The 16,863-nt window shown below is 44.1% G+C and overlaps 2 long non-coding RNA genes across 4 annotated transcripts in view; one reads left to right on the forward strand and one right to left on the reverse strand.

Annotated features, from left to right (window-relative positions):
• LOC132007405 (uncharacterized) overlaps nucleotides 1–9,785 on the reverse strand; it is a 42,643-nt gene extending 32,858 nt beyond the window's left edge. For 2 of the 3 annotated variants that reach the window (XR_009401342.1, XR_009401340.1), the window contains exons 1-3: nucleotides 9,485–9,785; nucleotides 9,334–9,398; nucleotides 7,638–7,763 (exon numbers count right to left, since the gene is read on the reverse strand). This is a non-coding gene — a long non-coding RNA (uncharacterized LOC132007405). Of the gene's footprint in view, nucleotides 1–6,938; nucleotides 7,023–7,637; nucleotides 7,764–9,333; nucleotides 9,399–9,484 lie in introns of those variants that run through there. The other variant, XR_009401341.1, reaches the window with a different exon arrangement.
• Nucleotides 8,974–16,863, forward strand: LOC132007404 (uncharacterized). The gene is made up of 2 exons (XR_009401339.1): nucleotides 8,974–9,087; nucleotides 16,757–16,863. It is a non-coding gene; the product is annotated as an uncharacterized LOC132007404 (long non-coding RNA).

Consider the following 16,863-nt stretch of genomic DNA (forward strand, 5'->3'; position numbering starts at 1 on the left):
CTACAAGAACAGTAACAACATGGGCTTTCCTTTCCCATCCTTAGTGGGGAAGAGGGTCAGGGGAGATTGAACAAGAACTATGCATGGAAAAGTGAGCAGTGCAGGTAGAATATGAAAAATGCCTTTAGGCTGTCTCTGAGTTACATGTCACACAGTCACCCCCCTCTCATGTCTTGAGTATGTTATCACCTGGCTCACTTGCCTCTCTACCACTGCCATGAGCAATATTCTTGGTGATTTCAATATCCAACATAGATAGTCCTTCCAACTCTAGCTTCTCAGATCTTTAACCTTTTCTCCTCTCCCAGTTGTGTCTCTCTCCTATGCCAGATGCCTAGACCTGTCACACCCTAGATGTAATCATTACCAATAGCTGTGTTCCTAACATAATCCCAATGTTAAGTGTCCCACTCTCCATCTCGCACCTCCCAATCTCCCACATCACCCTCTCTAATCCCTCCACTCCAGCAATTTTTGGATCTCGCTGGGAGTTATCCACTGATCCTGGTAGCTCTTCATTCCCATCAATATTCTGTAGCCTCATGTCCCTCCTCACCTGCTTTGATCCTATCCTAACTCCCACTCCGTTTCTCTCCACTTCAGCCATCCCAGTCCCTTCCCCATCTGTCCTGCCTTTGCACCCCAAGGCTAGCTAAATCCACCTCCCCACTTCCCTGGCACCCGCACACAAGGAGCTGCTCTTACCTTCCATTCATGACCATAAATTCCAAGTAGGTCTGGAAGGCTGCTGGCATCCTTTGACATTTTCCTACTCAGTCTATGCTACCCTCTGCAGCAATGAGGTCACTCTTTCTCATCTCTCCTCAAACCTGCAAAACTCCCCTTTATGTTTTCACTCTTGGCTTGATGGTCTTGCCTATTTTGTGGTGAAAATAGAAGTAATCAGAAGTCCACTTCCAGAACCTGTACCCAATTTCCCAGCCTCCCTGCAACTGTGATCAGATCCTCAAACTTCTCTCCCGTCATGGTAGACAAGCTGTCCATGCTCCTGCCTAAAGCCAAAATGAAATGTATGTGCACTGGATGCCCCAGCTCCAGCTTGCTCAAGACTTGCCTCCTGCCCCCTCCTGCATCATGAATTTAGCCACCCAGCTAGAGCACCCCCATCTACACACAAGCCTCCTTGGATGTCAGGAATCTAAACAGAACCCAGAAGCGCTCCTTTGACCCTATATCCTTTTCCAGGCACTGCCTCATTTCTACACTCCCCACCTACAGCAAAACTCATGTTCTTTCCACTTGTTCTCTGTACCTCTTCCCTTTTCTCTGTCTCTCTGTCTCTCTGTCTCTCTTTCTCTTTCTCTCTCTCCCTATTGAGCTTGTTCTAGCAAGGCTTTCATCCTCAGCATCCCACTGAAACTGCTCTTTTTCAGAGTCACTAGTGATGCCCGCAAGTAAGTCCAAGACAAATTCTTGGACCTTAGCCTAACTTGACCTATCAGCACTCTTCTTCTGGAAACAGTTTCTTCTCTGAGTCTTGGAGATACTACACCTTCTTGGATCTCTTCCTATCTTTCTTGATGCTCTTTCTGTCTCTTTTGCTGGTTACAATTCATCTTCCTGACCTCTAAATGTTGGAGTAAACTGGCATTCAATGCTTGAACTTCCTCTTTTCTCTGTCTACACTAACTCCCTAGGTGCTCTCATCTTGAATCTCAGGACCTTAAGCATCATCTACTTGCTGACCACTCCCAAATTTAAATCTCTAGCCTTGACAACTTCCGGAACTCCAGGCTTGGATGTCCCATTGTTTTCTCAACATCTCTACTTGAATGTTGATTAGGCTTCTCAGACTTAACCTACCTTAAACCAGAATCTCCCTTCCCCTCACCCAAACTTGCTCCCCCTGAGGTCTTCCCCAAGGCGGTAAGTAACATCATTCCAATAGCTCAGGACAAAATTCTTGGTGTCAACCCCACATCTTCCCCTTTATCTTATATATACATTTAATCCATCTGTAAATCCTGTTAGTTATACCTGCAAAATATATCCAGAATCCAACCACTCCTCAACAGAAATCACCACTACCATAAGAAATCCATCTGCCATCATTTTTCTTAGTTGTCTGGCTGCAAAAGGCTCCTGGTTGTTCTCCCTATTTCCACCATTGACCCTTACAGTCTCATCTCAGCATAAAGCCAGAGTTGTCTTTTTAAAGACATAATTCAGATCGTTTCATTCCTCTGCTCAAAATCCTCCAGTGGTCTCTTAGCTCATTTAGAATGAAACCCACAGTCCTCTATGCAGCCTACATGATCCTACATGGCCTTCCCTACTACCTCTAGGCCCTCATCTTTTGTACACTTAGCTCCAGCTACAGTGAACTCCTTGCCATTTCTAGAATATTCCATATTTAGGCTTACTGTTTCCCCAGGCCCAAATTCTCTTCCCCTAAATAGTCATATGGCTCATTCCCTTGTTGGGTTCAGATGTCTGCTCAGAGGTCCCCACATCATAGAACTCTCTCTTAACCTTATCTGCAATAGGATTCCTGTCTCCTCATCCCTCTATTTGATTTATCTTGCTTCATATAATCTGACATTATATGCTGTTATTACTTTGGTTCCCTCAAAAGCAGAGCCTAAGACAAGGGCTCCAGCACAAGTAGTTTTGGGAAGCAATTGCATGAAGTAGGAGTGAGATGACAGGGACAGCAAGACATGGAAGAGAAGGAAAGGTCAATGTAAAAGTGCTTTATCAAGGTTGTCACTCAGACCACTGTGAGCTGGGGTCATTTGTGTTCAGTTTCACTGGGACCCCCTGAGAAGTGCACAGAGTGCCTCCCAGAACTTTTGGCCCAAAGCACTGAGTTTACCCCTGATCGTTAACTCCCCCACACAGCCAGGGGACTTGTTTGAGGGCTGAACAATCCCAAGGTATTGGAGAAACTCCAGAGAAGAAAAGAAGAAAGTAAAAAAAGAAAGAAAGAGAGAGAGAGAGAGAAAGAAAGAAAAGAAAAGAAAACGTGAAGTGCACATTTGAGAAGAGAGGCTGTGACATGGGAGGAATGTGAGTTTACAGGGAACTGTCCCCTGGAGCAGCAGGTGAAATCAGAGGAGGGCTGACGGAAAATGTTGTAGGCACCATCTTTTAAATGTGTTCATTAATATCTGCTGCCCCACTAGGATATGAGCTGAGGCTTTTGTGGTTTTTTTTTTTTGTTTTCTTTTGCTATGTTTCAAATTTTTATTTATTTATTTGAGAGAGAGAGAGAGAGAGAGAGCACAAGTGGGGCAGGGACACAGGGAGAGAGAAGCAGGCTCCCCACCAAGCAAAGAGCCCAACACAGGGCTTGATCCCAGGACCCTGAGATCAGGACCTAAGCCAAAGACAGATGCTTAAGCAACTGGGCCACCCAGGCACCCCTGAGCTTTCGTTGTTTTTTAAAGTCAAGTTTTTAAAGGTACGATTTAATAATATCTAGCCTTTTCAAGGGTAGAATTCAATGAATTTGACAAATGTATTCAATAAGAGAGCCACCACTACAATGAAGACATAAAACATTCCAATACCCCCCAAATTCTCTTTGTGCCCCTTTGCAGTCAGAACCCTACAGATGCTGGTAGCCACAGATCTGCTTTCTGTGCCTAGAATATGCCTCTTCCAGGATGGGATGATATGCTGTAAATGACATCATACAGGATGTAGCCTTTCATGGTCACCTCCTTTCTCTTAGCATCAGACCTCCTGAGATTCACCCATATGGTTGCATGTATCAGTAGTTTGTTCCAGTTTATTGCTGAGTAGCACTCCTCATATGGAGTCCTCGTTGATCTGTTCTCCAATTGTGATGGACCTTTGGGTCATTTTTTTTCCATTATGGATAAAGCCACAGTGATCATTTGCATACTGGTCTTTGTGTGGATGTACCCTTTCATTTCTTTTGGATAAATGTGTAATGTGTTTCATTTTGTTGGCTTACATCCCTAGCACTTAGTTCATTGCTCAGCATGTAGTAAGAGCTCAATAAATATTCGTTGAATGAATGAACATAAAAGCAGCCTATTCAAAGCCATGAAGACCAGTCTTCATGCCCAGAAAGACTCAAATAAAAGCTGAGAATTAGACCACCTATATGCTACATAGATATTTATTTAAAAAAAATCTTATCTTATTGCCTTCTGGGACAGCAACTATTTCCATTATTGAATTCATGGACCAGCACTCATCTATCTCATCAGCTAATCCCCAGACCTCAGCAGGCTCATACTGACTGAGTAGAGGTATAGGGGTTTTTAATGCACTGCCCCGTACACCACCCGTGCTTTGGTTTGCTTGTTTGATTTAAATTCTAATTCATCTCTCCAACACTTAATTTCCTCCAGTCCCTAGGCCTATGGACTCACGCTGACTTCCATGGCCACACTATCAACAGACACAGGAATGACACTATTAAAACAAATTCATATCCTCCTTCCTCCTCCTGGCCAGTACAATTTCTCACTGGCTAATGGAATCCCATGGGTAGCCAACCTATTCTAGGAGTTTCTGAACGTTTAAGCGATGTGCCTCATCCTTGGGTGCTTTGTTCATGACACGTTTTCTTACAGATATTGTTATGTGAGTTCCCCACAGCCAAGTCAGTGGTACTAATGGATTTATATCGCAAATAATAGCAAAGGTTTCACTCAGTCCTGCCCTTATCTATAGTAGTTCTAGGAGGTGCCAGGGTGTCTCACATGTGCTCCTGGACAGCTTTGCTCAGATATCTCAGTGTCTATCCACTACTCCTTAGCGGGAGCCATATTGTTTTTCTATTACCTCCCACTGAGCATCCCTGTTAAACCCTGAAAACCTGAGATGCTGGCAGAGCCCAGCTGTCCTGACCAATCGATAGAAAATGCACTCAGATTTTTGAAGTATCCTCTACTAGTCAGATCCCATAACAATGTGGTTTGTGTGCTGCTGGGCTCCCAAATTGAGTATCACAACTCTGTTAGTTTTTCCTTATAGCCCTTTTGCAAAGCAGTCACTCAGGAAGCAATTATTGAGTATCTTTGATGTACTAGGCATATTCCAGGGTCTGGGACAGAGAAATAAAAAGACTGGGAACTTCCAATGTCAGGTACCTTTTATCCATTCAGCTTCATTGCTGATCCCAGCCATGGCTACAGTGAACAGTTCCACATAGGTTTCAACCCATTTTACCTGCCTGGGCACAGGTTAGAATTTGCCAATAAGAAAAACCAAAGTGAGATTGGAAAGGAAGAAATGAGAAAAGGCTATTACTTACAGGAATTTATAGGAGCCAGGTATGATACAATTCCCCAGAAAACCTTTAAGAACCAGCCATTACAGTGCTTTGCTCCAGGCTGAGATCAACAGTGTTTCCTTGACCTTGTAGCCTCAGTCTTCCTGATCTTCATTCCCTTACATCTACTTATATTTGTGCAAGTTCTGATTCCTATATTAAACCTTTTTATTACTACAATATTTGGAAGATGTCTGTCTTCCAAAATAAAGTACCTGCACCAAACACTTGTCTCAGGCTTTGCCTTTGAAAGGGAAGCAAACTAAGACAAACCCTGTCCTTAAGAGGGAAGAGACAATAAACTAGCAACCAAATAAGATCATGTCAGCCTGGGATAAGGGCTAGGAATAAAATAGGAAGGGGGATGTGAGAGAGTTTTATGAGGCATGAGAAGTGTATCCACTTTAGACAGGGGAGGTCAGAAAAGGATGATTTAAGGAGGTGAATTAAATTGAGAGCGAGAGGATGACAAGATGTCTTCCAGGGAACAGTATTGAGGACAGAGGAACAGCAGATATAAAGGCAGTAGGGTAAGACTGGACCTGGCTCAGGATGAGAAATAAGGCCATGTGGCTGAAATAAACAAAGGGAAGAGAATTACAAAACGAGATGGGAGAAGCAGGCAGAAGCTGCTTGGGTAGGATCCTGTAGGCTCTCAGGAGAGTTTTATTTACCACTCTGCAGGGTGGAAAGCCATGGAAGGTTTTCAAGCAGAGGAGGGCATGATCTGATACATGATTTGAAAATAGTTGTCTGGCTGCTATATGGCAAATGAAATAATAGGGCAGGGGGGAGGGTGGTGGTAAGAAAGAATGACAGCTCATGTCTTACCAAGACCCAGACCCGAGTTTACAGGTACACAGGAGTCTGCTTTGAGTGCCACAGACCACAGGACAGATACTCACTATCACACCTTCTTCTAAAGTGCAGAGCTCTCTTACTGGGAGCTCCTTAGGCCTGGCTCATCCTTCTCTTAGGGACTCTCAAGAGTCTCCTTAGTCCCTCATACACAACCACTTCCAAAGGGCTTACATCTGCAGCCCACCGGACACTCCCAGGGCATCTGAGGGCCAGCGCAGTTGCCATTGACACCCCACTAGTGTCTCAGGAGGACTCAATTCAGAGGCACCCATGGGAGTTAAAATTGGTCTGGCCTAGTTAAAAGAAATTAGAAAAGCAGGCACCTACATTCAACGTAGCTGTACTTTCTCAGACGCTCCAACCATTTTGGCAAAAGGAGATGTGCGAAAATGGTCTTGAGATTGTTAATGGTACAGAATCACAGAAAATATGATGGGACGGAAACATCTCCAGTGATAGACTCAAAATGGAGTTTTCTATTCTGGGTCGAGAAACAAAATGAGGAGGGGCTGCCTTTCAGGAGACAGCCCCTATTTCCATAATTACGGGCAATTGTACAAGTTACTTAGGAAACATGCGAGTCATAAGGCTGGACTGTTTTTAGACCAAGCCATAATTTAGATGTGGGAAGTGGTTTCACATCTTTGTACCACCACCACAACATACGCTGTGTTTCAATCTATCAGGAGCTCAAATTTGATCAGCTTTTTTTTTCTTTTTTTAAGAAATGTGCAGCAAATTGCTTTTCCTAATTAAGGTAGATGAAGACATAAGCACGCATACTACTTACCACTCTGGGATAAAATTGACTTTCAAATGATATTTAATGGACCAGCCTGATGGTAATGTTCTGCAGTTCCAGGCAGGAGGCCTGGATTTGATTCTCTTACTGCAGGAAAAAAGAGAGGAATGAGTGTGTGTGTGTGTGTGTGTGTGTGTGTTTACAGTGGTAGCAAGTAGAGGGCAAAGAGTGAGGATACTTTCTCAAGAAATTTTTCATCCTTCTGAAAAAAAATTAATCTGGTGTCATCCCAAAGGATGGCAAAGAGGAGAAAGTCAAGTGAAATGGTTGGAGCGGATATGAATAAGGACTAGAAGAGATGTTATTGTGAGCATTTAAAACCTTTATGCAAAAATTGTCTTCATTTTTCACTAAAATTAAAAAAAAACTAGGACTGACCTCTCTTATAAAGAGAAGCTTGATATAATAATAGCAATAATAATGATGATGATAGTTACATTGTTCACATATCAGAAACCACGCTAGAAATTTTACACAGCTTATTGCACTGAGCCCTCATGCAAGCCACATGAATTGCGGATAGCTGATTTCTTCACTTAATGTAGGAGCGGATTGTTGCTTGCAGGGGTGAAGGTGTTTGCCCAAGATCAGTAGCAGAACCAGAGTTCAAGCGCTTGCCCACTACCCCACAGGAACTCACTCAGGCCCTCCAACCCATGCCAATGCTGCACTCGGCAGTGACTTCAGTGTACTTCTGCATACCTGGATTTCAGCTGGCGTCCTCTGTTCCTTGGGGGTCTAGGCCAACTCAAGCTCCATGTGCAGCTAAAGTCCAAAGTCCTCTCCAGAACTTCCCCCGGGGGCCCAAGGCCTCCAAGTTTTGCCCTGCTGGTGAGCACGGACAGAAAAATGTTACTTCTTTACTTTCACAACCTTCTAGCTAACATTCAGCATTTGCATCTGTTATGAATCGGGTACCTGAGTCCATTGCCAACAAGCAAAATTCTACCAGTTATTACTTCTGCCAACTAGCCCTTGCTAGCAATGCATTCATTAAGAAAAACATATATTGCTGTTTGGCACATTTGGTCCTCAAACATTTAATGACAAAATTCCAAAGAAATTGGCTTTCTTTGAGAGTCTATGTAGAGTTAATCCTTGAACAACCCAGGTTTGAACTGTACGGGCCCACTTATCCGCAGATTTTTTTTTTTAAAACAAAATAAAGTGCAGGACTGGAAATGTATTTTCTCTTCTAACATTTCTCTTCTCTAGCTTACTTTTTTGTAAGAATTCAGATATATAATACATATAAAATACAAGACAGGTGTTCCTCGATTGCTTATGCTATCAAAGGAGTGTCTGGACAACAGTAGACTCTTAGTAGTTAAGTTTTTGGAGAGTCAAAAGTTGTATATGGATTTTCAACTGCCTGGGGAGTCGGTGTCCCAACCCCTACATTGTTTAAGGGTCAAGTGTATTTTATTTCTGGCATTTAACAGCATGGTTCTAAGAAGGGGTCCATAGATTTTACTAGACTGCCAGTGGGATGCATGGCACAAAAATGATGAAAAAGCCCGAGTTTAAAATGGAGGATTTTATGTGAATTTTACTACAATAAAAGAAAAACAAGAAGCTGCAAGAGCAGCTCTGGTTCAGGTTCAGTGAGGCCCACCCTCCTAAGAAGGCCACTGTGGTTATCAATAAACACTTTTTTTTTGGTCCTGTAACTCGAGTTTGGAAATTTCCATGCCATTCTTCCAGAGGAATAGGAAGCAGGTTGAGTTCACTCACACAGAGTGGCTTTGTGTGCTCCAGGCTGTTCACAGCACTAGAGAGGTGAGCTGAGGGGAGGGAATCTGGCAAGACCCCTGTCTTCTTTCGGCTAATGAACACTCAACAAAGATCTGTCTTTGGGGGTGTTAAAGACTGAATGTTTGTGTCTCACCCAGTCCACATGTTGAAGCCCAAATCCCTAACACGATGGTATTTGGAGGTGGGGCCTTTGGGAGATCATTAGGTCTAGAGGAAGCTGTGGGGGTGGAGCCTTCATGGTGACATCAGTGCCCTTAGAGGAAGAGGAAGAGACCAGAGCCCTTTCTCCACCATATGAAAATGAAACAAGACAACCATCGGCAAGCCAGGAAGCGGGCCCCCAGTGGGATGAGAACAGGCCAGCACCTTGACCTTGGACTTCCCAGCCTCCAGAACTGTGAGAAAGAAATTTCTGCTGTTTAATCCCCCTGGTGCACTCTACTTTGTTATAACAGCCCGAGCAGACTAAGACGGGGGCTCACTTTCTCCCTGACCATTATCCCAATGTGAGGGTTACTGTCCACAAACCACGCAGATCAGAGCCAAACCCTGTGGTCTCCTGCATCCCTGGACAGCGCCTCCTCTGCCTTCTGATGCCACCTTATTCATTTGAAAGCTTGCCCAGTTTTATATTTTAATGTACCTTTGTTTTGTCGCTCTCGTGTCCTTGCTCAGAGACTGTAAATCCTTCTCATTGAGGATCTAGGCCTAATTAGGGAAAAAAATCCATAATAGATTAAAATTTTAAATATACTGATTATTTCTGAACAAGTCTTCAGAAAGTAATTGCTTACCATCTGTCTTCTGTTGACCAGCATTAAATGGTAACTAACAATAATCACGGCTGCAGAGTAGACACTGTGGTCTCGCGTCCCCGAGTGAGAGCCCACTCCACCCCTGAGCTCAGCTGGCCTTAGGACAGCCACCCTCCAAGGACTGAAAGGAGTGAATGGGAAGGGAAGAAACGTCACTTGGAATAATGACATGCTAAGGCTGGGCACTAAGGCTGTCACCAGATCTTACTGGATTTTGTTATAATTGTTCAGTTTGCCTTTTTTTTTTTTAATTCCCTTTTCAAATGTTTGTTTGTTTCAAATAAAGCACCATACGAAATGTTGGCACAAGGCAGCAATCCTTGTCAATGACTGTCTTTGTGGGCCTGGGAATGGAGAAAACAGCGGTGCCCGGGTAGGGAATCATATAAATTTTCCTTTGAGGGAAGGATACTTATGTGAACAGAACCAATCATCTCTAAAGGCCCTCTCCCAGGGGCAGCACCAAAGGAGACCTCAAGAGATTGCGATGCACAACCGTAGTGAGGAGATGTGATTTGTGGATCCACACGTTATAAAAGCTACTTCTGTTGATTTTCTGTAAATGTCATGTGAAATAAATTGCTGTATAGCTTGAAGATTGTTTTGCAAGTAAAAAATGTTTAGGATGGCATTTTCCTTTAGAGGAATGAATTTATACTGAACTAAAAGCCTTGAACAGCTTTTTTTTTTTTTTACTTGTTTATTTTTTTTTCCACGCAGCAAATGCAGTTTTGCAGGCCACTGTGATACCCACTGTACGTGTTTTTGCTGTCCATGTTGGAACATGATGGGAATTACGAAGTTTGTGGCCCAGGAGCAAAGGAGTTGCTAACATGTTACAATGTAGCCAACATTTCTTAAATTTTAGTAGACATGGGCCTTTTTCTTTGGTTTCTAGCTCCAAGTCCTATCCCCAAAGCCTGTTCCTTACTTCTCCGGTAATTTGTGGCCATTTTCAATAACTTCCCAAATCAACATGCATCCATTTGGACTCCCATGACCAGATCATTGTGGAGGCGCCAATAATAAATTTGATGTCACAACCTTGCACAGCTCTGCTTCCCAGGCTCCTCAGCGGGGAGGGCCAACCAGACTTTGCTTAGTTCTGGCTGCTGGGAAAAACTAGACTCTGAGAACGGACGGACCGTTCGGGCAGTTTGCTTGGAAAGGGGATCCCAGGAAGCACAACTGAGAGGGTGCGGAAAAGGAGAGAAGACAGGAAAAGGAGGCTTTCATGACTGGGCTTCTGTCGTGGGCAGCTAGAGCGCGATCCTGCCTGCTGAGGACCCTCTGAGGAATGTTGGAGAACAGGCCTCAGAATCGTTCCACCTCAGGGCAAGGAAGCTGGGTACTTAAACACCAACCCCATTTTTTAGTGGTTCAGGGTTTTTCCTGGGGCTCTCCTGCCAAGAAGTGAATGAGCTCTGGGTAGTGGGGGTAGGAGGGGTGACTGAAAACCCTGGGGCATAGAAACCAAGGAAGGCCAGCACTCAAGACAGAAACCTGGGGATGTGCCCAGGAACTCAGGGGCAAGCCAGCTCGGAGGTTGGCCAAGGGAACATGGGGCAGGACATTGACAGCATTTATTACAAGAACCACTGTTTATCGAGTACTTACTATGTTCTACACACTGCTCCTTTATGTATATGTATTAACTAATTTAATACAGTGAGGGCTTCAGTACCACATCTCCAACTGCCTTTGACTTTGTCACTTACATCGCCCAATAGTTTCCTTGAAGCCAGTTCTGTGTCGCTGGCTTTATCAGACCACAGGGAAAACAAGTACTCAAGTAAAAACAGCCCAAATTGCTTTCCCAAAGCCTAACTGAAGTCATTTCTCTTGAGTAGGGAGGAAGGCACAGTGGTCAGAGCATTTTTTTGAAACATAACTTTGCAACTTTTGATGGGTTCCTAACCTGTCTCTCCAGCTCACCACGTTTCCATTCTCTCTCTGCTTTGGTTTCCCTTGGAAGGAAAATACAAAAGTCTTTTCTTTTTTCTTTCTTTCTTTTTTTTTTTTAAGATTTAATTAATTTATTTGACAGAGAGAGAGAGAGATCACCAGACAGAGAGGCAGCCAGAGAGAGGGGGGGGAAAGCAGGCTCCCTGCTGAGTAGAGAGCCCAACATGGGGCTCCATCCCAGGACTCTGAGACCATGACCTGAGCCGGAGGCAGAGGCTTAACCCACTGAGCCACCCAGGTGCCCCACAAAAGTCTTTTCTAAAAACAGGCTTCTCCGGAGGACGTATTCCTGCTTTTCCAGAGACGGTGAAACGGGCCTTCTGCACAGCACCGTCATTGTTATGTAACATTTTATCAGGGACTTTCTATCAATAGTTTTTGGTGCTTTCTATCAATAGTTTCCCATCTCGCATTTCAGTAGCGTTGACAGGAAAGCCAATCCAAATCTTTCCGGAATTTGTGTTTGTGTTCTATCATCATTCATGCCACTCTCCAAAGTGACAGCCCCAATGGCACACTGGTATTTATCATTGCCTCTGCTGGGTACAGTGCCGAAGCTGAAATTGGGTAGAACTTTCTAGGCAGCAGTAAATCCCAATCGTAGATCAATATGTATAGAGCCAGGCATCTCTTATCAACTCTTCTGGGTGTATTTACGAGTATATGAAAGCCCTGAGCCTCACGGTCAGTTAGGAATGAAGTTTTACTGATGATACCCGCTAACAGTGATGGGCTAGACAAAAAGTCAGAGAAAAACTTTTTTCCAACGCCCCTCTCTCCAGTTCTGTTGGTGAAGGGAATCCTTTGTGGGCAAGACAGAATGTTCTAATGTTGTTTGGTCGGGTTATGTTTCCATGTTAGTTACTCTGGTTTTATGCTGGTCTGATAGAGCCCCAACACATCGTGCAATAGTGTTTCTCCCAAAGCTAATATGGAAAACGGATGGAGCCATCAATCTATATTAATTGCTGTCACATACCGTTCCTTCTGGTAGTAAGACAACAGGCTACCAATTTTAAAATTCAAGAGGGAAACTGGAAAAATCAGGAAGCATAAGCCATTTTCAAATAGTATTAGTCAGTGACCATTTGTGGCTGGTACCCCTGAGCATGGACTTGACCTTGGGCTGGACGTGACTACTTTGAAGTGTAATGACCAGGTTGAGGTCAGTGAACCACCCATTCAGGCAGTCTTGACCAAAGCACACCAGACAGGTATGAGCAGAGCAGTCTATGCTCCTGGCTACCTGTGCAGTCAGTGCAAAGCCTTGTTCATTTGGGATTCTTCCAGAAATTAAGACATCAGCACCTTTAGCTCATGTTCAGATGTTCCAGTTCCACCAACAGCAGCAAGCCTGCAGAGGAGCTGCAGAGAGGAGGCGCTTCCCTCAGCTGTGTAGTTGGAGCACTTTTTTTGGCCGAGCTTTCCCAACTGCGTCGTTCGGGGAGAATGCAATGAAACTCTCAAAACAGAACCTCTTGGTTCATGCAAATTAGATCCGCACAAAGCCCAAAGAGAACAGCCCAGGGAATGGCCGCATCATTGTGTCTCCCTGGAATAAGACTGGAATAATCCACACACAGGCAGGCTGCCCCACCCGTTGGGTCTGCAAAGTTCATGGAAGGAGGCACCCCAGGTTTTGCCTCTGCTGGTTTGGGGGCTCTGCTCCAACTTCCCATCCCCCTGAGACCACTGCAGTTTCTAATCAGAGCTCACATTCTGCTGGCAAGATTGGAAGGAGTGTAGTGTAAAAAGAAAGGGCCACTGGGACAGAGGGGAACTTTCAAAATGTCGCAGAGGGGCACGCTAGGACCATCCCAGTGGCTCCGAGCCGCACATCTGGGCCATACTCTCCTCTGCACTCCCAAGCCACGGATGGCCAGCCATCGGTTGCTGAGGGCTTTTGTTTTTCTTAGGAGATTTTCTTTTTTAGAAAGATTTCGGTTGTACAGAAAAAATTGTGGTTATTGAGTCACAGAGAGTACACAGAATTTCCATATATCCCATACCAATTCCCCTATTAACATCTTGCGTCAGTGCGGTAGGCATATGTGGCTACACTTAATGAACCAGTATTGATCCACTGTTATTAACCAGAAGCTCTGCTTTATTTTATTTCCTTGGTTTTTACCTAAGATCCCCCTTCTGTCCCAAGATCCTACCCAGGGTACCACATGCCATTTGTAGTTCTCATGACTTCTTAGGCTCCTCCTCCATGGCAGTGACTCTGGCTTTCCTGGTTTCTAATGACCTTGACAATTTTGAAAAGTACTGGCCACATGTTTTTGTAGAATGTCCCTCAAAAGGAATCTTTCTGGTGTTTTTTTCATGATTACACTGGGGGTATGGGTTTCAGGGAGGAGGACCACAAAGGTGAAGTATCCAGGGTACAGGTATACTGTCAGCACGACTTCTTGCTGTTGATGTTGACCTTGATCATCTGTACTGTAAATCTCCTCTTGTTCCTCCTTTCCATCACTCCACTCTTTGGAAGGACACAACTGTGTGCAGCCCCCGCTTAAGGTGTGGGAATTATGTACCATATCCTTTGGTTCGAGGGTCTGCAGGAAATAGTTGGAATTCTCCTACAGTGGAGACTTGTCTCTTCTTGCCCAAGAACTTACTTATATCAGTGTGGACTCACGGATATTTCTTTTATGCTTTGGTATTGCTCTCTTTTTGTTGCTCAAAAAAAGTTGTTCAGCTTCAGCCACTGGGAACTCTTTTTAGACAGCTTCTTGGACACACTCGTAGCAATGGAGTTTTGTTTGTTTGTTTGTTTGTTTTGTGTTTCTTTACTCTTTGACACTACAAGATCCTCCAGGCTTGTCCCGTATTTTATCTGCCCCAGTCCCAGAGTTAATCATCTGCGCCATTTTCTTTGACTGAAGGATTGTTTTAGGAACCAAGATCTTGGCATGGGGTGTATTTTTTGCTACTGGGCTATCACCACTTCCAGGCCTTCTCAGTTGACAGAACAAAGAAATATAATTGTATGCTAACCTCAATATATACACACATCTACAGATACTTCTGTATCTATATTGAGGCTAACCATGCATTCATATCTATGTCTCCAACTCTAATCCATTACCACGTGGGCCATTCCCTTGCTTACCTGTAAGTTCCCATCTCCACAGTGAGAAACCTTGCTCCCACCATGCACCACCGGGTGCCAAATTGCTCCCCGTCAGTACACCTGTGTACCAGGATCTGAATGGCCAATCTGGCCCCCCACTGGGGGTGGTGCTTATGTGCAGCTCCTGTTAAGCTGGTGCTTATGTGCAGCTCCTATTGCCTTTCGTCTTAGAGAATCCAATCATTTCTTAAGTCACTTATTGTCGGGACCTCCACTCCTGCCCCCTTCTGTGAGGTGGGTTCGTACTTTTGTGATACAGTTAAATTCTTTTTATCACAGTCTTCATTCTATCCTGAGATCCCTACCTGAGGATCTTTTTTCCTCCAACAGTGAGAAAACTGACTCTCATTATCCTCAATGTATTTACACATTGACTCAAAACTAAAATACACAAATAGTTTCAAAATGGTGAGCCCTTACAATTGTACAGAGCAAACCTATTAAGTAGGGTTTAATATTTGTTTGTCATTTTTCCCCCCTTTGGGGTAAAACCGACATACAATGATCTGCACAGATATTAATCATATAATTTGATGGGTGCTTGATTAACAGCATATACCTGGCCACCCAGAGCCACCTTAAGATACAGAATATTTTAATCACTCAGAAAATTCTTCATGCTCCTTCATGCCCCCCCCCCACCAGAGGTAACTCAGTCATGCGAGTTTTCACCACAGATTAGTTTGCTCTAGAACTTCACGTAAGTGGAATCATACCATATGTCATCTTCTGCGTCTGGCTTCTTTCACTCAGAATCATGTCTGTGAGATTCATCCATGCTATTTCTCTAGCCTTGTAATTAGTTTAGTACTTCCCAGGAATGGAGTCAAGCCAGTGGTGTGCTAGTAAATATTTAACAACCAGCTGTCTGGGGGAAAGGGGAAAAAAAAAAGCCCCGGTTTTTGGCATTTGCTAATTTTTATGGCGTCAATACACTCCACATTGCCAATTTCAAGACACTTTCCAAAAATATCATAGTTGGCTCTTGTGGCCTAGGGTGAGTATGCTTGGGCACAACACTGAGTGGGTCAGCTAGAGGCTCTCTTCTGTGGTGGTCTACCAACAAGCCAATGAAATACTTACGGCATTATCTTCTGCAGTGCTGAACGACCAAGTGGTTTGCAAGATCGTGCGTCTGCAAAGATTTCTGAGAACGGCGTATCCAGTGGATCAAACACTAAGGGCCTGTTCTGTAACAACCACCACCTAGATGCACAAAAGCTCTGCTGTCTTTTGCTTCTTTTTTTTTTTTTTTATAAAGGTTTTATTTATTTATTTGTCAGAGAGAGAGGGAGGGGAGGGAGAGAGAGCACAAGCAGGGGGAGCGACAGGCAGAGGGAGAAGCAGGCTGCCCACTGAGCAGGGAGCCCAATTCGGGACTCGATGCCAGGATCCCAAGATCATGACCTGAGCTGAAGGCAGAGGCTTACGTGACTAAGCCACCCAGGCATCCCATGTCCCTTGCCTCTTTGGCATCTAGGTGATAGAGGGTCCAGCTTTGCACTCGGTGGGGATATTATAAGGAATTAGGGTAGATTTGGTCCCTTGAAATTTTGGCCTTAAGTCTGTGGCATTCTGTTTTTTTATAAGAGCCATTTTAGTCCATTATGTTGACATGAATTCAAACAGTCTAGGATTAGGAAAACACATCTGCCAGCTCCTGCCTCTGTCAAGTTATGAAATAAGGATCAGGTACAACTGTATATCACCTAATAGAAAGAAGACACATTACCATTATGTCAAGGAGATTTCCAAAGAAACGGTGGTCTGGACCGAAGTCCTCAGACACTTGAGCAAGCAAGAGCTCTCTCCCTGTGGCCTTGACTCACAGTGCCTGCAGCTGTTCAACAAAGAACATTCTAGCAGGCTTCCCCTTCCCCCATCCCTGGCCCCTTTATTTTCTATTTTTCTAAGACCTTTTCTTAAAAATGTTTAGAGTGAGGTTCAGGAAGAGGCATAGAACGGGAATAGGGAAAAAATTTCTTAAAAATTCTTCTTGGAGCTGACCTTCAGGTAAAGCCCCTTATACTGAGCGGCTGTGTGAGACCCATTTGAGTTCATTAACACCCTCTTCAAAACAACACGTGGAAAAGAAAACCTTCTTTTCCCCATACCAATGACTCAATTTGGCTTTTGTGTATTTTTAGGTTAGTATGTGACCAAGGCCTTCTGAAGTCTGATGAAGCCGTATGACAAGCAGCTCATGCATTCCGAAGACCTTGAACATCTCATGGAGATGCCGCTTGATGGATAT

The sequence above is a fragment of the Mustela nigripes genome, chromosome X (genome assembly GCF_022355385.1).
Source record: "Mustela nigripes isolate SB6536 chromosome X, MUSNIG.SB6536, whole genome shotgun sequence".
NCBI lineage: Eukaryota > Metazoa > Chordata > Mammalia > Carnivora > Mustelidae > Mustela > Mustela nigripes.